Here is a 22,839-nt window from a genome sequence, read left to right on the forward strand (position 1 = left end):
TGCAGGGCCCAGGTACTTGGGCCATCCTCCACTGCACTCCGGGCCACAGCAGAGAGCTAGAGAAGCCTTCCTACAAGGATGTCTCTTCCTAGGGTCTGGGCCCAGCTTCACCATTTCGTTTCCTGGAGCTTCGAGCAGGGTTTGATGCAGACCGTGATGCGTTAGGGTGATGCCTACAATGGTCCTTGCACTAAGGAGGTGACTGGAGGAGCAGTCCCTGCCCCCAAATCTACCCCAGAGACCGTCTGCCCACTCCACGTGGGTGCTACTGTCCTGTGTCTGGATCATTCCTAGCTATGTTCCAACCTCCACTTCCACCTCTCCTTGTCCCCAGAGATGCCTCCTCCCCATGGTGTCCTGCTCGCCTCTGCATAGCTCCAGCTGGGCTGCTACAGCCAGGGACCGCCCTGGGGGACACAGGCCCCTTGAGGGTACCCCAGCTGTTTCTGAGGTTTAGAGGGATGTGCCTTGGGGATGAAGCTGGCAGATCCCAAGTCCTGTTTCATGGGACCTGGTGTTTAAATTGCCTGGACCAACTGTGGTTTTGGGGAAGGGTTCTTTACCCCTGGCAGCTGGCTGGCTGTAGAGTGACAACACTCGCTCAGGCCAGATGTGTTTTGTGGGTGGGAAGAGCAGCCGGGTCCCTGGGCTGGAGTTTCAGGGGAGGCCCCACCGTGGCAGTTGCTGGGCCTCTGGGCTTGGGCCCTGAGAAAGCTCACTGTCAGGGAGGGCCCGGAGAGATGGTACGGCAAGGGGTCTGCGTGGCCAGAGAGCAGCTTCTGAAGGTCCCAGGCAAGCCCCCTCCCACCCGCCGTGCTCCTGGCAGGCCTGAAGCCTCTGTTGGCCTGCAGCAGGGAACACAGGAGGTGACCCAGTTCCATCGCATTTAGTGAAGCAGCTGATTCGAGGATGGTGACAGCCATTTTCAGAATGTCCCTCTAAGCCATCTCCTAGATTGACTCTTTCCAGTCCCACTGCCACGGGGTCGCTCGGGCCCCTGTCAACACCTCCTGCTGGGTTTGGTGCCAGCGCCTCTTCACTGTCCATTCTGCCTGTGTTTTCTTTCCCCTTCGGTCTGTTCTGTCCACTGCAGCCGGCTGGGAACACCAGGGTTACACAGCGACCTTCCACTCAGGCCTCCACGCTTCCCTGTGGCCCACAGGATGGGGGCCAGTGGTCCTGAGGGACCACCTTTAGGCACCCTACACATGCTCGGTCACTCTGTCCAAGGTACCCCTCCTGTCCACCTCCAGTGCCCAGGACATTTATCTTGGAAGGGCGGCCCAAGCCCCACTCGCTCTGCAGGCTCCTTGCAGCTCCTTCTGCAAGACCTCCAGTGTCGGCTCGCAGCCCTCCGGGCACAGGGCTGCTGAGATGGCTGGTGTACAGCTCGCTCTTGTTTGCATCTTCTCCTCAACCAGAGCCTTGGCTGCTGGAAGGAGGGAGCCCGATGGAGTCCCGTGGCCCTGGGGGGCGGACCTCCTGTGGGTACCCGAAAGTCACTGTTGAATTGATCGACAGGAAACGAGCTTCCACTGCAGCCGGGGGGGTTCAGATGAGATTCAGGAGGGTTTCTAGAGAGTGGGTAGAAGTTTGGCAAGGAAGATCGAGGGAGGACGTAGAAGGCCCAGGTCTTGAGACATCGATGGAAAATGAGAAAGTCTGCCGAGAAATGCCGTCAGGGGATGCGGCGGCGTGGGTGGCGGAGGTCCAGCTCTCTGTGGAGAAAGGGGCGTGGGGAGGAGAGAGAAATGGCCAGATGGCGACGCCCGGGTTAAGGACTCCAGACTTTTGACTAGGACCTGCTTTTCTACTCATTTTTTTTTTTAAGAGCTATTCATTTATTTGAAAGGTAGAGTTACAGAAAGAGAGAGAGAGAGAGAGAGAGAGAGAGAGAGAGAGAGAGAAAGAGAGATACCTTCCGTCTGCTGGTTCACTTTCCTAATGGCTGGATCTGGGCCAGGATGAAGCCAGGAGCCTGGAACTCTCTGGGTCTCCCTGCGGGGTGGCAGGGGCCCAGGCACTCAGGCCATCTCCCAGTGCTTTCCCAGGCACATTAGCAGGGAGCTGGATCGGCAAGTGGTGCACACATGGGATGCAGCGCGGGCCCCTACCTTTCTACTTCTGATCTTGTTGTTGGCTCAGGGCCCTTTTCTCCCATTATGCAACTTAAACCAGGCTCTGAGGCAAGGTGAGAGAAGCGAAGTGCTGTAGGCGTCCAGCAGGGAGGGGACACCAGCCCCATCAGGGCCACAGCCACGGAGCCCTTCCCCTCTTCTGGAAGTCCCCAGCCAAGAGTGGCTTCGCCGTCTTGTTTTCCGAAACCCAAACTTCCCCCCAGCCCTTGGCCGGGTGCAGTGGGCTGTACAGGGTGGGCACGCTCGAAGGCTGGAAACACCTGCCCTCACCACGTTCCCCCGGGGTTCTTAAAACACAAGTTCGCCAGCCCGTGCTCTTTGGCTTGCCTGGAGATGTGAGGAGCAGTGGTGCAGCTCCTAAAGGCACCCTGGAGGGGTAGGGGGGACGTTGGTTCGTAGGACACTTGGCTGTGGCTGGCAGTGGGGTGCATGCCTGGTGGTGCCGCTGGAATACCGGCTGAGATGCAGGGCTTGAGCCTCCTCCTTGTCTTGGGCGCCTGGCAGAGCCGGAGGCTGTGCTGTCCTCAGCCCTGGGGCCTCCTTCTGCCTCCCCCGGGGGTGCGGGTTGCCCTAGGGGAGAGGAGCGGCGGAAGGAAGGAACAAAGAGCCACAAAGGAGTCAGGAGGAAAGGGGGCAGTGGGAGCCCGAGAGGGACCTTTCGGTGCCCGTGTGGGCTTCAGATACAGCATTGTTCCTACAGGTGCAGCTCTCTGCCTGGCTCTCAAAGGCCGGATTAGGCACATTCAGCCTTTGTTCCCACCGCAGCCGGCTCTCTATTCATTCAAAGGCAGCTTTGTGGGCCCGGGGACTGAGCTTGGGGGGGAAGATGGAGAGACGCTGGCGAGCCCGGCAGCTCTTCCTGGTGACCGCGCACAGGAGTTGGGATGGGTGCACAGGAGCACGGGCTGCTCTGTCCTCCTGAAAGTAGCAGGCCTTTGGAATGTTTGTGGAAAACAGATGGAAAGGTAACTATTTTGGAGCAAAAGATGTTAAAATCCAGGCATTCTCTTTTTCATAATACATGTTCTTTGACCACTTTTTGAAGACCCCTCACATATGCCTACATTTTAACATTTTTTTAAAAAGCACCTGGGATGTGAACCCATTTCTTTTCTGTGGACATTTTGTTTTATTTTAAGATTTATTTTATTTATTTAAAGGGCAGAGTTATAGAAATAGAGAGGGCAAGGGAGGGAGTTCACTGCCCAAATGGCTGCAACAGCCGGGGCTGGGCCAAAGTTACGAGCCAGGAGCTTCTTCCAGTTCTCCTACATGGGTCCAGGGGCTCAAGGACTTGGACCATTTTTTGCTGTTTTCCCAGGCCATAGCAGAGCTGGATTTGGAGTGGAGCAGCCAGGACTCTAACCGGTGCCCACGTGGGATGCTGGCGGCTGCTTTACCCGCTACGCCACAACATTGGCCCCTATTTCAGTGTTGTTTTTTTTTGGACAGGCAGAGTGGTGGACAGTGAGAGAGAGAGACAGAGAGAAGGTCTTCCTTTGCCGTTGGTTCACCCTCCAATGGCTGCCGCTGCCGGCACACTGTGGCTAGCACACTGTGGCTGGCACACCGCGCTGATCCGGAGGCAGGACCCAGGTGCTTCTCCTGGTCTCCCATTCGGGTGCAGGGCCCAAGCACTTGGGCCATCCTCCACTGCACTCCCGGGCCACAGCAGAGAGCTGGCCTGGAAGAGGGGCAACCAAGACAGAATCTGGTACCCCGACCGGGACTAGAACCCGGTGTGCCGGCGCCGCAGGTGGAGGATTAGCCTATTGAGCCGCGGTGCCGGCCTTCAGCATTTTTTGCACCAAAATAAACTTATCTTTCAATTACATTGTCTGTGAATTTAGAAATTGTGTTTGAATTTTTATTCGATTTATTTTGAAAGGCAAAGAGGTAGGCAGACAGAAGGAGGCAGGGGGAGCTTCCACCTCCTAGTTCACTCCCCAGATGCCTGCGATAGCTGTAGAAGGGGCAGGCAGAAGCCAGGATCCCTCCTGTGGGTGGCAGGGCCCCAGCCACTCCAGGTGTCACCTTCTGCCTCTCAGGATATGCATTAGCAGGAAGCCACTAGGAGTGGAGTTGAGACTTGAACCCAGGTACTCTGATATGGGATGCTGGCATCCCAAGTGGTATCTTAACCACTGTGCCAAATGCCTACCTCTTCCATGAGCTTTTTGGAGCACATTCGTACTGGGGCATGGTGGCACTGGTTCTGTTCCCCGCTGTTGCCCTTGAGGCCATCTGAGTCCTTCTGAGAGGAGCTAAGCAAGACTAGACCAGCCTGGGCCAGCGGTTTGCAAACTCCCTGCAGACATGGCGCTCTTGTTGCATCCAGTCAAACGGCCTGCTCTGAAGCAAGACTATGGGGAGCGTTTGCAGGGCTGGGACATGCAGGCTGACGTGCGCATCATGGTGTGGAAAGAACTTGACACTGATATCTTTTTTACCCACAGCAGAGCCCAAGCAAAAAAGTGTGAGTTTAAAAAAAAAAAAAAAGCCAGCGCCACGACTCAATAGGCTAATCCTCCGCCTTGCGGCGCCGGCACACCAGGTTCTAGTCCTGGTTGGGACACTGGATTCTGTCCCGGTTGCCCCTCTTCCAGGCCAGCTCTCTGCTGTGGCCAGGGAGTGCAGTGGAGGATGGCCCAGGTGCTTGGGCCCTGCACCCCATGGGAGACCAGGAGAAGCACCTGGCTCCTGCCTTCGGATGGGCGCAGTGCACCGGCCGCAGCGCGCCAGTCGTGGCGGCCATTGGAGGGTGAACCAACGGCAAAGGAAGACCTTTCTCTCTCTCTCTCTCTCTCACTGTCCACTCTGCCTGTCCAAAAAAAAAAAAAAAAAAGTGTGAGTTTTTCTTCTTCTTTTTTTTTTTTTCAAAATGCATCTTTCAGATAAAGTTCTTTTCAAGTGTTACTCTTTTATTCCTTCAAGCCACGGAAGCAAATTTATTCTGACTTGAAGCCAGTGACCTCTTATTGGAAAGGTCTAAGACAGAAAGTAAATGGGGAGGCAAGTGGTATTAATTCATTGTAAGATCCTGGATGGCAATTGTGGCCTTGAAATAATATTGGTCTCCTCTTTAAAATATTCATTATTGCCATCTCTGCAAAACAAATAAGACATTTTTCACTATAGTTAGCAACCGTTGTACTGTTTTTTAATTTAAAAATTTTTGGAACTTAAAATATTTTCCACTTCTTTTTGCCATGGTTTTTATGCTGCTGTGGGTTGAAAATCACTGTAATGTGAAATTAGAGAGAAAGAAAGGCACTCACACAAACGTAACGTACAAAGAAAATTGGCTATTTCACAAAATACCCAAAGTTTAGCTTTGATTGCAAACCAATCCTGAGAATCGTTGCTGGCCTCAGTGAAAATATGTTGAACTATGGGACACAGCTTGAAGAACTCTTGATTTAGTTGATAATAGAAGTCATAATATAGTGAGATCTCAGACTTGTCAGACACTTTTTAAAAAGATTTTATTTATTTATTTGAGAGTCACAGTGGAGAGAGGGAGAGACACAGAGAAAGCTTTCCAAACATCCGCTGGTTCACTCCCCAGATGGCTGCAAAGGCTGGAGTTGGGCCGATCTGAAGTTTGGAGCCAGGAGCTTCTTCCGAGTCTCCTACGTAGGTGCAGGGGCCCAAGCACTTGGGCCGTCTTCACTGCTTTCCCATAACATAGCAGAGCAGCCAGGAGTAGAACCAGCGCTCATAAGGGATGCTGGCACTGCGGACGGAGGCTTAGTCCACTACACCACAGCGCCAGCCCCCTATCAGATGCTTCTTGGAAGCCAATCCCCTCTCTGATCCTCTGAACAGCCTTTGGTATTGGACCTGCTGTAGTCCTTTGTCTCACAGAAGAGGACACCGAGGGTCAGAGAGGGAGGCATGGTGACCAGGGCCATGGTGATCCCAGGCCTGTGCCACTGAAAGTCCATGCTTTTAACACTTTGCTGCCCAGGGCAGGGGGCATTCCCAGGGCACACCTTCTCTGCCATGTCCTGCAAAGGCTCAGATCAGGTTTCTGTTGGAAATGTCACAATGGATTGGCCACTGGGGGACTGGGCTGATCTGGCGTTCATCTTTCTCCCTGACCCCTACGTGAGGACAGCCCCTTTCTCTCCCATCAGAAACAGAGCTGGGAGTAGGTAGTTAGCTTAGTGGTGAAGGTACCTGCGTCCCACACCAGGGTGTCTGGGTTTGATTCCTGGCTCTGGCTCCTGACTCCGGCTTCCTGCTAATGCAGATGCTGGAAGGCAGTGGTGATGGCTCAGGCAGTCGGGTCTGTGCAATCCACATGGGAGAGCTGGATTGGATTCCTGGGTTATTGTGTGTCCTGCACCATCAGGGCTCCTAACAAATGCAGCCCGTCCCTTGCCTCACAGACGGGATCTGCTAAGTGCAGAGGTAATGTCCTCTCTGTCAGCTCACCCTATGCCATGTTGGAGGGACATCTGACATTTGAGCTTCTCAGTGTCTGGTTTAACAGCAAAAGAGCCTCAAAAATCAAAAACAAGTTTTGATCCTCCAAAGAAAGACATCTTTTCTGTCTCGGAACCAGAAGGGTTAGAAATGGAAGAATCATTCCTTCTGTCCCTCAGGAGTGGGTTTACTTTGGTTTTCCACTGATCTCCCATTGCTGCCTGCAGAATTTGACATGGTTTTATTTACTTTTCCTTGGCCCAGTGTGAGTCAACAGGAATTCTCTCCTGCTCAGAACAGCCTCACACTTGTGTGAAGTAAGACGTGAGCCTGGGCCCTGGACAGCGGTCATCAATCCTTGTCCAGGCGACTCGGTGGGGATTTTTAGCTTGAGATAGTCTGGCGGCACCAGAATTTACGTGGCACACGGTGGTTCCACACGGGCCATCCTGTTTTGTTTGTCTGACTTTGCAGGCGCTTTGTGTGTGCATGTGTGTGCACATGTGCACAGTCACATGCATGCATGTATGTGCTCATGTGTTTGGTGACCTCAAGCTGGGCACCAGGATAGCAGCATCTCAGAAAGACAGTGGAACTAGCAATAAAAGGAAACATGCGATTTGAACACAAACAGCTGCAACTGCATTCGGGGCTATAGCAAGACTGGGATTTCCTCTTCTGTTTGTTTTGGTCTGCACTTGCTCAGCTTCATCCCCAGAGCTTAGAGCCGTGAGGGAGTGGATTTCCTCAAGTGCCATGGATAAAGCATTTCTTCCTCTGTTATCGCCCTTGTCGGTGTAAGTCACTCCACTGTGTAAGTGGGGGACAAAGAGGAGCCTGAATGGGCGCCACAGGATCTTGCCCAAAAAAAGTGGACACTGAAATGATAATATTCCTTTATGATAATCCTATGACGTTGGAATCATACCAGTTTCTCTATTTTTGTTTTGTTTTGTTTGTTTTTATGAAATCATGAACTAGTTCTCAAGGTCCAGGAGGGTATAAAACTCCTGCCTCTTCCTCCTGCTCTGTTTGGAGTTTGCTTGGAAGTCTTTTATCGTGGGTGGGCTCTGGAGAGGCTGTTTTGGACCCCTCTGTGTTGATAAGGAGAACAGTAAGTGGCATGAGCAGGAGGACTTTGAAAAGTTCATGGGAAAATAGAATTAAAAGACAAAGTTATTTTGTTGAAAAAAACTTTTGAAATCCAGGTGTAGTTTTTTCATAATCCACATTTTCTATGGGCTTTTTGAATGTGAACAGACAGGTATCCCCCAATATCAGAAAACCAACAGCAGCAACGCCAAGAATTGCAAATGGTGGACTTGTGTGGGCGAAGGGCAGCCCTCCAGCACGGTGAGGAAGAAGACGAGGCTGGCACGAGAGTCTCTGTTTCAGGTTCAGTGTCTCAGTCCTGAGGGTGGCCTACCACCAAGGATGCTGTGTTGGGGGCGGGGCAGGAAGCCAGCTGCTGGGGCTCACCCAGCACAACTGGTCTGATGGAGGAAGGACTGGCAGTGCCTGTGACTTCTGTGGGTGCTGTGAGGGGTCACTAAGCAGGGTCTCCATTCACCTCCTTTGGGAAACAAGGGGGGATATCCTCGGGCTTACATCTGAGACTGCAGGGTAGGCCCACGGGAAGAGGAAAGCACACACTTCCCACGCTATTATTTTTGCAAGTAACTTAGCTAGCAGCTTTCTCCATCCATGTCCCTGATGGCCAACTCTTGAACAAGAGGTAGCAATTGACTGTGCCCCCCCATGGATTACTTCCACAGGGCTCTTCCAAGCCAAGTCTTCTGGGTCTGTGTGCACATACACCTGCTCATGTGCCCAATGACGGACATACACCTGCCACAGCCTAGGGACAAGCTCAGCTGACGGCCCATTTCATTTGGGGGCCTGGCCAACTCCCAAATTCTGTTGATGTTCTTCCCTTTATTTCAGCCACATTATGATTTACTGGGGGCACTTGGTTGGTCAGCATGGGAGCTTAACAACTATTTCCAATGTATTCTTTATGGAAGATTGACCTCTGAATCCACAGCCAGTCTTGGCAAAGTTCTTCCTAAGTTCCAGGCTGCCTGTTTGAATCTCACCACCTTCCACCTGCACGCTCATTACCGTCTGTTCTTCTAACTGGACTTTCCAGGCCTCTCCTACATGTGCCACATTTACTCCCAAATCGCAATGACTCTAAGACCCTTGTCTACTCAAGCAGTCACCCGTCTTAGTCCCTCGTTTGGGGTTCCTTCAGTACTTTCACAAACTTGTCATCGTTTTTCCATTTGCCCACAAGAAACTCATTGCTGGCCATGGGCTTCGTGAGAGCACTGGGTCTGGTGGAGGCAACTCCATCCCAAGCTGTGGATTCGGGTGCCAGAGCAGGGCTGGGTCTCATGCAGAGGTGAGGAAAAGGCCCTGCCTCGTCCTGTGTCTCTGTCACCTAGGCCCTGTAATAGCTGTGAGTGCCCCGGATTTCTGCCAAGGGTCTTGAGTCTCTTGAACACCCCTTCCAGCTTCTGCACCTCCTATTTTGCCCAGAATCTCACCAAACAATTCTGGCTGTTCGGGGACCTTGACCTTCTAATCATCGGGACCCCCAGTCACTGCCCAGCACTCAGCTAGATCAGAACCAATCCCAGTCACCCCCTTCCAAAGTCATTAACCCCACTTCCAACCACACTCCTCCCTCAGTCCCCCAGTTGTAAAACACACATCACAGATCTCTGGGCACACATGCTGTACTGATGGTAGGAGAGGGTGTGGGGGACGGGGCAGGGATGTGGCAGTGTCCGGGCCTTGCTGTCATCCAGGCTGCTCGGTGACATGTGAGATGTTTCTGTTCTTGGCAGGCTCAGTGCAAACTTGGAGCATGTTGCTGGGCAGAACTTGTAGGAATGTTCAAGGTGGCCTTGTAAGGAGCCACTAATCTTGGCTGAATAGGGTGCCTTTGCCAGTTGGAGAGATTTGCTAATCTGACAAACCTTCACTACCAGACGCATGTGCCCTGAGGATGAAGGGCAGGGCCCTTAGAGCCATACAGGCCCCAAGGGACATCTTCCTCCTCCTCTTCACCTTTGTAGCCCTGCAAGTCCGAGCCCTCTCTTAAACTCCGCAGTCTCCTGGATGCGCCCAAGTACAAGACCACTTTGTGGCTCCTTATGAATTCTGTCAGCTTCATCTTATGTTTTTCCCCAGTGCTAGTGGGTTGAGAGGATTGGAAAATGCTGGGTCCTGGGACCAGAAGAGCCCTGTGTTTGCTTTGCAGTAGGGAAGTTTTTATTGACGTTGATGGCAGAATTGGAGGGATGAAGGGGAGGAAGGGCACTCGGCTTTCTTCCAGCACTTGCTTTGTGAGTTCTGTTGGTTGATATGTAGTGGTGGGGGGTATTGGGAGGGGGCAGTGAAAACAGGAAACAACAATACATGCTTTTTTCTGATGAAAAGATCTAGGGTGGTGTTTGGCACGGTGGTTAAGACACCTCTTGGGACCCCTTCATCCCGTATTTCAAGTGCCTGGGGTCAAGTTCCAGATCTGATATAGGCAGGCATATAAGATAAAATCGACTAAGTGTGGGAGCTGGAAGACCACACCTTCACCACGCTCCTGTGTGATCTCATGCCCCTACCTGACCCCACCTGTGTGCCCACCTGCCAGTCAGACTAATTAACCACTCCCCTTTGGAAGTGGATTAAAGGCCTGGAGCACAGTGGGTCCAGACCCTTCTTTTTTCCTTCCCTGCCCTTGATCCCCTTGCTGGCCCGCGCCTTCGGGGCACGTGGCTTTTGGGCCACCTGCTCCATGTTTCTGGCCTCCATGCTCCTCCACGTGGCTGGCTCCTGGTGTTTGGTATGGGTCTAGATTTCCTTTTCTCTCTTAAATAATGCCATCACTCTCCTGTGCATTTCTCTCACTGAATAAACAACTTAAAAACTTACCACCCTGCCTGGTTTATTTGAGCCAGTATTCAGAATTCTTCTCTGAACTCCATGGCAAGAGCCCACACAGCTTATTAGTGTTGGGAAATACTAATAAGCAAATCAGTATCAGCTCTGCTCCTGATTTCAGCTTCCCACTAATGCACACCCTGGAAGGCAGCAGGTAATGGCTCAAGTACTTGGGTCCCTGTCACCCATGTGACAGACCTAGATGGAATTCTGGGCTCCTGGCTTCAGCCTGGCCCAACCTGGCTGTTGTGGGCATTTGGGGAGTGAACCAGTGGATGGGAGATCTCTGTCTGAGTTTCTTCTGTGTCTCTCTGCTTTTAAAGCAAATAAAATAAATTTTAAAAATTAAAAAAAAAAATTAAAGATTTTACGTCCTATTGTTGCTAAAGGAAGGCTAAAACCAAAAGGGTCTTTAAAGCATAGAACTCCACTCATTCAAAGAAAGTTTCTTCTCCCTAAGATGCACGCTTGCAGCGACCCAGCTGTCCCTTCCCAGCCTCGGGGACGGGCTGCAGGGCTGTCACGTACCACACCGCTCATCTCCCATGTGGCTGCATGGGTCTGGTCATTGCTTCTCCGCATGCATCCGGTGGCTTCGGACTCCACCTGGCACATTTACTTTTCAGCCCCGGGATGGCCAGCTCCTGGGGACCGAGCCACGATGGTCGCTTGCCTATAGAGAGGCTGCTGTTCCTGGGGGTGCTGATGTGTTTGGGTTTGCTGAGTGTGGGCTCATTGTCTACAAGGCCATGCTCATTTCCCAGGCCCCCGCCTCTTCCCTGCCCCCAACATGCCCCTTCTTTCCTCCCCACTCATGCCATGCTCTGGCATAGGGACCCCCTTTTTGGCCTTGCTCTGTACCTTCTGCCCGAGATGTCTAAAGCTTGGGTCTGATCTTGTCTTTTGCTTCACTATCTTCCGATTCTTTAAAAATTTAAAAGAGAAAAAGAGACAGCTGGGAATTTTCAAGATCTTTCATGGTCTTGCCCCCAAGCGCTGGCGTAGAGCCTCATTGCTTCTATCAACGGTCGTTTCTGAATTATATTCTGAATTGAGTTTGCTCGTCCATTTGGGTGTATCCGCTACCGTGGCTTGGGATGTCCCAGGACATCCCTTTGTACTTCTAGGAATCTTTCCTGACAGTGCTCATGGCCCTTTTTCTGAGAAATCCTCCCTGGTCCTTCTAGGCTGAGCTATGCTGCCATTGTGACCCGTGGAGCCCAGGCTCAGCGCCCAGCACTCAGTACAACTTGGGAACACGCAAAGCTCTCAGCAGCTCTTTGCTGAATGGGAGCCTCGTTTTCCCCGTCTTCTTCTCTCCCTTCCTTTCTTTTCCTTTTTAAAAGTTAGCTATGGCCCTCTTACCTCTTAGACTTCGTGGCACCCTCTTGTCTGTTTATGACTTTGGATTTGCTTCCTGGTTGCTGGCTTCAAAAACACAGTCCCGGTGGAGTTAACCATATGCATGTCAGTCTTGCAACCAGATTAGCTTTGGGGGATTCTGTTCATGTTTATTTTCGTAACCCCCAATGCACCTTGCACAATGCCTTGTAATTGAAGGAGGCAGACAGAGAAATCGCCAGAAACCTCTGAGTACGTGTGTGTGTGTGTATGTGCGTGTATGTGTGTGTGTATGGGGGGGATTGGGAACATGCTGTGCCCTTCAAAGCACTCATTACTTGGAATTTCTTTTCTTTTTAGTTTTGTGTTTTATATTTTCTCTATTTATTGTGATATAACTTACATGCTATATAATTCTCTTTTTAGCTGCACACTTTTATGAATTTTAACAAATGTGTACAGTCATGTAATGACTACCATAATCAAGATATGGAATATTTTCATTGCCTCCAGACATCCCCATGTACTGCCCTACACTCCCGGCCCCGGTGGTCACTGATCTGATTTCTGTCCCTTTAGTTTGGCCTTTTCCAGAATGTCACAGAAACGGAATTGTATTGTGTGTAGTGTTTTGAATCCGGCTTCTTTAACTTCAAATAATGCTTCATTTTCTGGTAGCTATGACCTGAGTCCTGGCGCTTGCTTTGTGTGCACCTGCTCTTCTAAAAGGTTGGCATGGGACCTGGTTTTGGGGGTGCAGAGGGGGTCTGTGTGAGTTGGAAGCACCTGAGTAAGCATCCCATTTCTGTAGACTGGGGTCCCAGCTGCCTCATCTAACCCACGGACCCCCTTCCTCATGCTTCTCTGCCTTCTCCCACCGGGGCACCCCTGGGCCTTGATCGCTGGTCTCTTTGGCTGTGGGGGAACAGTGAGGCGGGAACTGGGCAATTGGGTGAAGTGACCACTAAATTCCTCCCCTGGGGCGGGGGTGGCGGCAGGGTGACAGAGGTCAGGCAGGGCCTGGCTAAAACAACAGAAGTGGTTCCAGCTGCCCAACAGCTGGAGGGGGTGTCTGCTTTCCCTCTGCAGCGTGAAAAGCCCCTTAATCGGGCATGCGGCTGTCAGGCCCCTGGGCGAGGTGTGTGGAGGAAGAACAGACGCTGCCTGGCAGCCAGGCCTCCCCTTCCCTTTGACCTCCCTTATCTCCCCTCCTCCCTCCTGGCGGAGTCCAAGCTGGCCGCCTTTGCACCTGTGTAAATGCAGTGGTCGCGGGGTCAGGCAAGGGTGAGAGCCGGCTGGCAGAAAAGAGGGCCGTGGCTTTTCAGTGCGGGTGACGGATTCCATGGCGGGTGGGTGGGTGATGCTTTCATGTGAAGCTGCTCCTCGGGAAAAGGGCCCACGTTGGGCTTTTGTAGATGGGGAGGCGGACGGTGCGGGGTTGGAGCGTCCCCGGCTGGGCCGCAGCGAGACGTCTGGAATGTGGGTCTCCACTTTTCGTTCCAGGCATCAGCTCCAGGAGTGGTGTTCTCCCCCTTTCAATAGCAGATTTACCTCCAGAAATGCTTTTCAGGTGCTTGAGCTGGGCTTTGACGTCCAAACAAGACAGAAAAGTTAACCCCTCTGTCAGGAAAGTGCTTTTTGTTTCCAGAGACCTTCTCCACTCCTGCCTGCCGGAGGGGCCCCTGCCAGAAGGGACCTCAACCACGGTTGCCAGAGGCAACAGCAGATCCCCCTCTGCTTCTTGGCCAGCTTTGGTCTCAGCGCTTGATAGCCTTACACTGAGGGAGCCATGTGGTGTAGCAGAAAGAATCTGGGTTGTTAAAATCAGAACAAAAGTAGGGGTCCCAGTAGTTAATAGTCCAACCTCGCTGAGCCTCAGTTTCCTCCCCATTTGTTTGAGCCATAAACACTATAGAAGGCCCACTTTGGACAAGGCCTCTGTTGGGCACTGGACATCCAGAAATGTGGCTCCCAGATCTTGGTTCCTGCCTGCAGGGAGCTTACAGCCTAGGGATAGAGGAGGAGCAAGATCAAGACCAAGATGGGTGTAATTGAACAATGGGTCATTTAATAATCACAGCTGTGGCACAGGTCCCAACTTCCTCTGGAAGTCAGATGCCCAGATGGCCCGATGCCCCGAGGCTGCAGCCTCTGCACAGGGGCTGAAAGGGTGACTAGGACTTTGAGAGTGGAAGCACATTTCAGGGAGAGGGGCCAGCCTGTGCAAAGTGCTGGGGTGGGAAGGAGCAGAACAGGGTTGCAATCTGCTGGCCCTGTTACCCGCCTGGCAGGAATACAGGCAACGATTGTTTTCCTTTCCTTCCCTTCCAAGTGGGCATTTGCAGGTGGAGAACACTCGTTGTTATTTATAACAGTGAAGCTGTGGAAAAATGAAATCAGGATGTCAAAAACTGACTTGTAAATGAATCCATTTAATCACCTGGTTGCTGCTCTTACTCCAGTGCATGCATTTCCTAGCCACTAGGAAAAACAGGCTGCTAATTGCATTGGCTGCTTAACTGTAGAATTTTCTACCCTGATGCATGCTAACTTCAGGCTCAGCACCCAGACTGTCTCAGGTTACTGCCTGACTTATGGGTGAGATGCCTTAGCTCCAAGGTGGTGGAAAGATTTCCTGGAGGGCTGTGTGAGGAGGCTAAGGCCAGGATCATTGGGTCCAGATTCCAAGATCACTTAGTGATGGCTGCTGTGGGTATATGGGCATTGTCTTAGCTACACTGGTGCATTCTTTTCAATGACTCAGGGATTTTTTTTTCCAGTGCTATGTTTAATGTATGGCTTTCCTTATCTAATAGATGTTCTTTAAAAATCTTATTTATTTATTTGAGATAGAGGGAGAGAGAGAGAGAATTCCCATCTGCCAGTTCACTCCCCAAAGCCAGGCTGAAGCTGGAAGCTGGGAAGTCAATCTAAGTCTCCAACCTGGGTGGCAAGGAATCAACCTCTTGAGCCATTATCTGCTACCTCCTAGGGTCTCCATTAATAGGACGCTGGAGTCAGCAGCCTGAGCCAGGTACAAACCCAGGTACTCTGCTAAGCCAAATACCTGCCTCAAATAGATGCCCTTTAAAAAAAATGAGCAGATAGCTTCCCTCACTTTATAACCTTGAAAGTTTTAAGTTTTTTTGTAATGTTGGACTAAGGTATTTCTTTTCACAGTGGTAGAAAAAGGAGTATTTATGATATATTTTAGATAAGGTTTGCTATTCCTCCATTCATTCTTCAAACAGGTACTGAACAACTGCTTTGGGTGAGTCACTGTGTTAAGCCTTAGTAAGACACTGTCTTTTTTATTGACTTGTAAGCAGATAAATGATACTGCAGGGCACTGAGGGCTTTGAAAGGAGTGTAAACACAGTGTGGTAGAAGCACCAAGGAAGCTGATGGTGGTGTGTAGAGCATGAAAGCGTTTGCTCTGTAGGTTGATGATGTCAGTAGCAATGTGGAATTTGAACCTGAATGGTGGAGGGTTGAAGGTTGATGGCAGAGTCAAACATCTAGGCAAGAGATAAAGGGCTAAATGAAGTTGTCATGGATCAGAGAGGAAAGCCTGCACTAGACAGAAGCCCAGCTGGTCCCCAGGCATTTCAGGGCTCCCAACTGAAGCTGCAGTGAGTGAAGCCATCACAGATGTTCTAGCCCCAAACAAGCTCCCAACTGAATGCAGTCAAATGTCTTACCTCAGTTGCTACACGTGGAGCAGATGAACCTCCCAGCTGAGCCCAGCCATCCCACAGAATTATGAGAAATCATGAACCACTGCTCAAAGCTACTAGGTTTATCAGTCATTTGTTTGTAAGTGAAGCAGAGGTGTTGAAAGTGAGTACTTGAAGACGTGTTACATATGAATTTACTTCTTTAAAATTTTATTTATCTTACTTGAAAGGCAGAGAGATAGAGACATCTTCTATCCACTGGTTCACTCCCTATATGTCCACAATAGCTGAGACTTGGCCAAATTGAAGCTCTAGGAGCTAGGAATTCAATCTAGGTCTCCCATGTGGATGACACAAACCCAAGTCCTCGAGCCATCACAGCTGCCTCCCAAGGTATGCATTAGTTGCAATAGGGAGCAGAGCTGGAACTCGATCCCAAGCACTCTGAGATGGGATGTGGGTATACAAGTGGTGTCTTAACTGCTGCATCAAATTGTCTTTCCACATATGAATTTATTAAAGAAAAACCTTAAATTAGTTTGAGATTAGCCTGTGTTTTTTTGAGTACAGTTTCATAACAAGATATGTTGCTTGGTGCTCCTCCATTCTCCCAAAGCCTGTGGAAGAGCCAGTGATGCAGTTGTTGAATATAGCTCCTGTTCCTCTCTGTAATTGGGAAAAGTATACAATTATGCATGTTCCTAGAAAAATACTTGATTAAAATTTTAGCCTGGTTATATTAGTATGGTACTAGCAGGTGGAATTTAAGACTGTGAGGACAGCTCTACAGATGGGTCCTAGATGGACCCTTAGGCTGACTCTGTTGGTCCCTGCATTGGCGCGGAAACTTGGCAGTCAGTCCAACCCGACACAGCTTGTGGTCTTGGGGTGGTCTCCCTGAGCACAACCTATGGAAAGGTTTGTGTTGTACTCTGCTGGAGACTGAAGGACAGGGACCAGTGAGTGTGCATTGCAGACAGGAGGGATTGTGGGTCTTACATAGGTTTTGTCTGCCCTGATCTCTATTGCATACGCAGCCTTCAGTCAGCGGCTTCCTTTCTCAATAGAAAGAACGACTTGTTTCTATGTATATCAAGTGCCTGTCCTATTTTATAAATGTGAGTGAAACACTAGATGCTTAGAGCCATCCATTCCCCCAGGGGAGAGACAACTACATATGCACAGTTGTTTCAGCCTTTTGTGTTTGGCTTCCGTATTTCACAATCATATTTAACATAGTTATTTTGTTTTTATTGTCTCTTCACTAGGAAGAAGGAAGGGAATCCATGTGAGGATTTTTATAAAAATGCTATTTCCTCCCTAGAGGGAAATGCCTCAGTGTTTGGTTTGTTGGGAGACAGTTTGCTCAACACCAAAACTTTCCACCACCCATGGTTGCTCTTCTGTGACTCAGGGGTTCAAGTCCCAGCAGGGAGATTCCAATTCTTTGAGTTTTGCCTCTGTGCTGAGCAAACTGACCGGGGCCACAGACTGAGGCTGAGGACTTGTAGCCTGGACCTCCTGTCCCCTGCAAAGAAAGGAAAGGCCATCTCTGTGACTCCAGTGGACTGTGACAAGCTCCTGAGATATCCTGGCTGTTGATCTAGAAGTCATGTACTGATTTCCTATCTAGTTTGAAAATGAAGACAGTGTTTTCTGGATCCGCTTCTTTTCCCCTTAGTCCACTCAGCCTGGCGAGGACTAGGGATGACCCCTCCCCTACTTCCATTCCCTCTTCCCACATCCCTTCTTGGTTTGTTTGCTTTATAGCTGGCCTGGTGCATGATAGCTGCCACTAACCACACGTGGTCATGTGCGTTTTTTTTTTTTTTTAATTTTATTTATTTATTTGAAAGGCAGAGTTACAGAAAGGCAGAGGCAGAGAGAGAGAGAGAGGTCTTCCATCTGCTAGTTCACTTCCTAGATGGCCGCAACTGCTGGCGTTGCACCCATCCAAACCCAGGAGCCAGGAGCTTCTTCCCAGTCTCCCACATGGGTGGGAGGGACCCAAGGACTTGGGTCATCCTCCACTGCTTTCCCAGGCCATAGCAGAGAGCTGGATCAGAAGTGGAGCACCAGGACTAGAACTGGTGCCTATATAGGATGCCGGCACTGCAGGCGTTGCCTTTACCCATTACGCACCACAACCCGGCCCCTGTCATGTGCATTTAAATCAACTAAAGGGAAACACAACTACACATTAGGTTATTCAGTTGCATTAGCAACATGTCAGTGTGTAATAACCATGATGGTTTTGGACAGCACAGATATAGGACATTTCCATCATGGTGGGAGTTCTGTCCGATTGGCTTGGTAGAATTTTGGGGTCCCTAGGATGGTGTTCTAAGTTTCTCTGTCTTACTCTCTCTGTGGTGCCCTCCTAACGTACTGCGTGGTTACTGCTTGCTCTTTATCTCTATGCTAGGGGGCAGGCTCATGGAGAGCAGGGACCATAGTGGTTGTGTAGTGCTGCCTACTCTTGGTACGGGACAGGGCTCATGGTTGGTGTTCCCAACCTGAGCATGCGGAAGATGAAGAGTTAGTGTTTGGAGCCGGGGAGGTCTGGATGATCCTTGTATGGCAAAGTTGCCCTCTGAAAGCTGCATTTTAGAGAGTTCACTGCCTTTTCTGGAGAGCAGTGCCAAGAATACGTAGTTCCTAAAAATGAGATGCCAGGCTGCCGAAGATGGTCATTAGCAACGGCCCGAGCGGTCTCTGACCTTTTTACATGGCCTCAGGGGTCAGTAATTTCTGGATGGGAGTCCTCTGGGAGCTCTTCTGAGACCGGGAAGGGTCTCCACGTGTTGGGGTGGGTGGGGCTTCTGAGGCTCTTCAACCTGCCTGTTTGCAGACAGTGTCTTCTGGTTACTCAGCTGGTCTCTGGCAGCTGCTGTGGTCTCTCTGCTGGCACACAGCAAACCATTTCCAAGCCGGATTTATGGGCTGAAGCTCAATGCATGGTGAGGTACGAAGCTCTCCTCCCCAACTGGCTGTGGAGCAGACAAGGCAACTTCCCCAAGTTTGAAAACCAACTTTGTCTTTCTCTTCCTCCTCCTCCTCCTCTTCTTCTTCATATATTCTCTTAACAAAAAGAATAAAATAACAATAATAATAATAATAATAATAATAATAATAAATTTCTCCATTTAAATTCCAGAGGAAGATGAGGAAGAAATTATCTAACTCACAATATATCAACTAACTGTGTTACTGCCATAGCCCTAGGGCCCAGGGTATGTCGCTGTCCTCATTTTACTGGTGAGAAAACCAGAGTCCAGAGCAGTCAAGCAACTTCCCAAGAATAAACAGCATGCAAGTGTTGGCACTGGGCTTGGACCCCGGTGTGGGTCCAGAGCTGTGACTCTCGCCCCTGGGCAGTGCTGCTGGTCCTGGTGACTGTGACCTTGCAAACAGAAGAAGGGATGAACTCACAAAGGGAAAGCTGCTTCCCTGCAGCATCCTGTGCAGGTAGCCCCACTTTCTGGGCACCCCCGCACCCTGTGAGCAGCTTCTGCTAGGCGTTCTTAGCCTGCGCCCGAGCGAGGGCAGGGAGCTCTGGCCCACCTCTGCCTGCATAACGCGGGCGGGAGCTTGGAGGGGAGGACATAGCTCGAGGAAGGCAAGGCTCAGGGCTGGGGGCTGGGGGAGTGGCTCCAGGGGACCCCCCCCCCCCCGCCCCGGGAGTGTCAGGAGCGTGGGAGGCCAGGCTGGGCAGGTGGCACCAGCAGGTTGTGAGGCAGTGCCGCTGCAGGGATGCTGAGGAAGCATTCACAGGCGGAGTAGACATCAGCCTTGTCTTCACAGAGCCCAGAGTTGGCCCTGTGCTGTCCCGCACATCACACAAAGATGTTTGTCTATACAAAACGTATTACAAACCAGGAAGGAAAACAGAGGTGTGGGAGATGACCCCAGGGACGCGCCTCGCCTGTGAGAGGCAGGGCAAACCCCCAGAAGACATGGGGTTCCTGATGCCTGGAGCGAGGGACAAATGCAGTTTGTGGGAGAAACAGAAGCAGAGCAGTGGGCCTGCCAGTGCTGAGCACGGCAGCAGAAGACTAGCAGCTGAGGCCAGGGAGGGGGCGGGGCAGGCTCTGCAGGGCCTGGGACACCATGGGGAGGTCTCCTGGCAGGGGAACATCACTTAAGGGTTTTAAGGAGGGACAACTTGGGGGGGGAGGCGAGGCCACAGATCCAGTGCAGGGGTTGACATGTGGACAACGTGCCCCCTCCTGTATTGCCATGAGTTCATCTCTCTCTCTCTCTCTTTTTTTTTTTTTGACAAGGCAGAGTGGACAGTGAGAGAGAGAGACAGAGAGAAAGGTCTTCCTTTGCCGTTGGTTCACCCTCCAATGGCCACCGCGGCCGGCGCGCTGCGACCGGCGCACCGCACTGATCCGATGGCAGGAGCCAGGTACATATCCTGGTCTCCCATGGGGTGCAGGGCTCAAGTACTTGGGCCATCCTCCACTGCACTCCCTGGCCACAGCAGAGAGCTGGCCTAGAAGAGGGGCAACCGGGACAGAATCCGGTGCCCCGACCGGGACTAGAACCCAGTGTGCCAGTGCTGCAAGACAGAGGATTAGCCTAGTGAACTGCGGCGCCGGCCAGTTCATCCCTCTTGCACATGGCAGCCTGGGATGCAATGGATTACTGTGGATATGGCTTTATATATTTCTCATTTTAACCCCAGAACACTAGACCCTAACACATGCTGTGCTCCTTTTTTAATTTTAATTTTTAAAGAATATTTGTTTGTTTGAAAGGCTGACACAGAGAGGGGGAGAGACACAGAGAGGTCTTCCATCTACTGGTTCATTCCCCAAATAGTTAAGTCTGGGCCAGGCAGAAGCCAGGAGCCAGGAACTCCATCTGGGTCTCTCACATAGATGGCAGGGGCTCAACTATTTGGGCCATCTTCTGTTGCTTCCTCAGGCTCATTAGCAGGGAGCTGGATCAGAAGTAGAGCAGGCAAGACTCGAACCTGCCTTCCAGTATAGGCTGCTGGATTAACCCATTGCACATCACTGGCCCAGGGCTGTGCTCCTGAGGCACTGTCAGGGCGTTTCTCCTGGGCCTCAGGCAGGACTCAGGTTTAACTGTGAGTGTGGGGAGCTCAGGGCAACCGAGGAGAGGGCCAGATGGCACTGTCCTTCCTGGCAAGGCTCGTGCTGGGGCTTCTGCCCTCAGCTGCTCCTCCTAGTGCTGAGTACACTACCCAGGAAGGAGTTCAGGTAGTGGGAGAGGCTGGCTGTATAGCTGGGATGTGGTCTGTGTGTTCACAGGCAGGCTTGGACTCTCTTGGAGTTTGGCCAGTGTGGGCTGTGTGTTTCCAGCACTCCCATGAAGGGTGTGGTTCCACCGCTGGACCTTTCTCTGCTATTCTGGAGAAGAGTCAACAAGTGCTCATCTTTTTGCTTCACCCAAAGGGCCTGCAAATACATTTGAAACAGAGCATGTCATCAGACCTTCCCCAAACCTCTTTGAGTCTGGTGTGATTATATGGCCAACTGTAGCATTCCTGGTGGCCAGATGTGTGCTCATGACCTCACTGTACGTCGTGGTACAGTGTGTGGATAGTCACACCCTCCACACGGCTGATAAAGAGCCTCTAGAGTGCCCAGGCCTCTGCTATGCAGGGGAGGGGCACTAGGAGTGGACTTGGCTCTCAAGGCCCCTGTGGTCTAGGTATCGGTTATTGAACAGGAGCTCATGGATTCTAACAGCCCGCTTGTTGTTCTCTACTTTTCTTTTTTTAATTATTTGACAGGTAGAGTTATAGGCAGTGAGAGAGAGAGACAGAGAGAAAGGTCTTCCTTCCATTGGTTCACTCCCCAAATGACTGCTATGGCCGAAACTATGCCGATCTGAAGCCTGAAGCCAGGAGCCAGGAGCTTCTTCCTGGTTTCCCATGCGGGCGCAGGGGCCCAAGCACTTGGGCCATCCTCCACTGCCTTCCTGGGCCACAGCAGAGAGCTGGACTGGAAGAGAAGCAGCTGGGACTAGAACCTGGCGCCCATATGGGATGCCGGCGCCACAGGCGGAGGATTAACCAAGTGAGCCATGGTGCCAGCCTCTGTTCTCTACTTGTGTTCTATAGTTGTTAACAAGGGGTTCAGGGATAAAGCGTTCATGGTCAGAGAGAGAGAGAGAGAGAGAGAGAGGAGATCCCTTCCATTCGTTCACTCTCCAAATGCCTCCAGTGGCAGAGCCAGGAACTCAATCCAAGTCTCCCATACAGGTAGGAGGAACCCAAACACTTGATCCATCACCTGCTGCCTCCCAGGGTCTTCATTAGCAGGAAGCTGGAATCAGAAATGGAGCTGGGAATCAAACCCAGGCACTCTGATGTGGGATGCAGGCATTTTTACCAGTGCTAGGCCAAACACCTTCCCCTCAGTCAAATTTGGAAGCTGCTTTATCCTTTGTACTCTCATCTGGTTATTGATTTCTGTGTAACAAGATACTATAAAACTTAGCAGCTTAAAACCAACAGCATAGTACTGTTATCTGTTATAGTTCCATATGCTGACTGGGCTCAGCCCAGTGGTTCTCACTTGGGGTCTCTCAGGCAAGTACTTACTTCTGTCTCTGTCAACTAGAGTCAGTTGACAGCTGGGGCTAGACTCAACGTGAAGGCTTCTACACTCATGTGTTTCTGTGCCTGGGTGGGCTGGGGGTGTCTCTTTCCACATGGTTTTGCCACCTGCTAACTTGGGCTTCCTCACAGTATGGCAGCCTCATGGTTGTGGTTGCTAAGCTTCCTATCTGGTGGCCGGTTTCCCCCAGGGCGAGTATAGCAAGAGGCCTAGGTGGAAGCCTCAAGGCTCTGTCTGACCTGTCTTCCAAGTCCCCAGACCCTGCTTCCACAGCAAGTTACGGAGGCCAAGCTAGATTCAAGCAGGAGGAAATCAGACTCTGCAGCTGTGGGCGGGGCAAATAATCTGTAGCTGTCTCCAGTTTACTGTGCCTCCTGGAGTTCGCGAGGCCTAAGAATGTGCCAATGGTATCCGAGAAGTCCGGTGCTAAAGAGATCTGTTTCACTCGGCATTCTCCAAGCTGATTATTATTGCTGTTTTTTTAAAATCAGGAAACCCTTTTCTTATGGAAAAAAAATCATTTGTTTTCTTCCAGAGAGCAGATTTGGGGCTCAATACAATTAGCTGATGAGTAACACTTTTCAAAGATGAAATTTGGTTTCTGATTTGAGGAAGCACCCAAATAGAGGTGGTGTGACCATTTGCAAGGAGGGAGACGCCAAGTGTCCTAGAAGTTAAAGGTTTGATTACACTTCTGGGAGATCTAGG

General features: G+C 51.1%; 1 protein-coding gene across 3 annotated transcripts in view; it reads left to right on the forward strand.

Moving 5' to 3' along the window:
- Nucleotides 1-22,839, forward strand: part of SMOC1 (SPARC related modular calcium binding 1) — a 172,362-nt gene that overhangs the window by 53,338 nt on the left and 96,185 nt on the right. The gene's annotated exons all lie outside the window — the stretch shown is intronic.

The sequence above is a fragment of the Oryctolagus cuniculus genome, chromosome 20 (genome assembly GCF_964237555.1).
Source record: "Oryctolagus cuniculus chromosome 20, mOryCun1.1, whole genome shotgun sequence".
NCBI classification, from domain to species: domain Eukaryota; kingdom Metazoa; phylum Chordata; class Mammalia; order Lagomorpha; family Leporidae; genus Oryctolagus; species Oryctolagus cuniculus.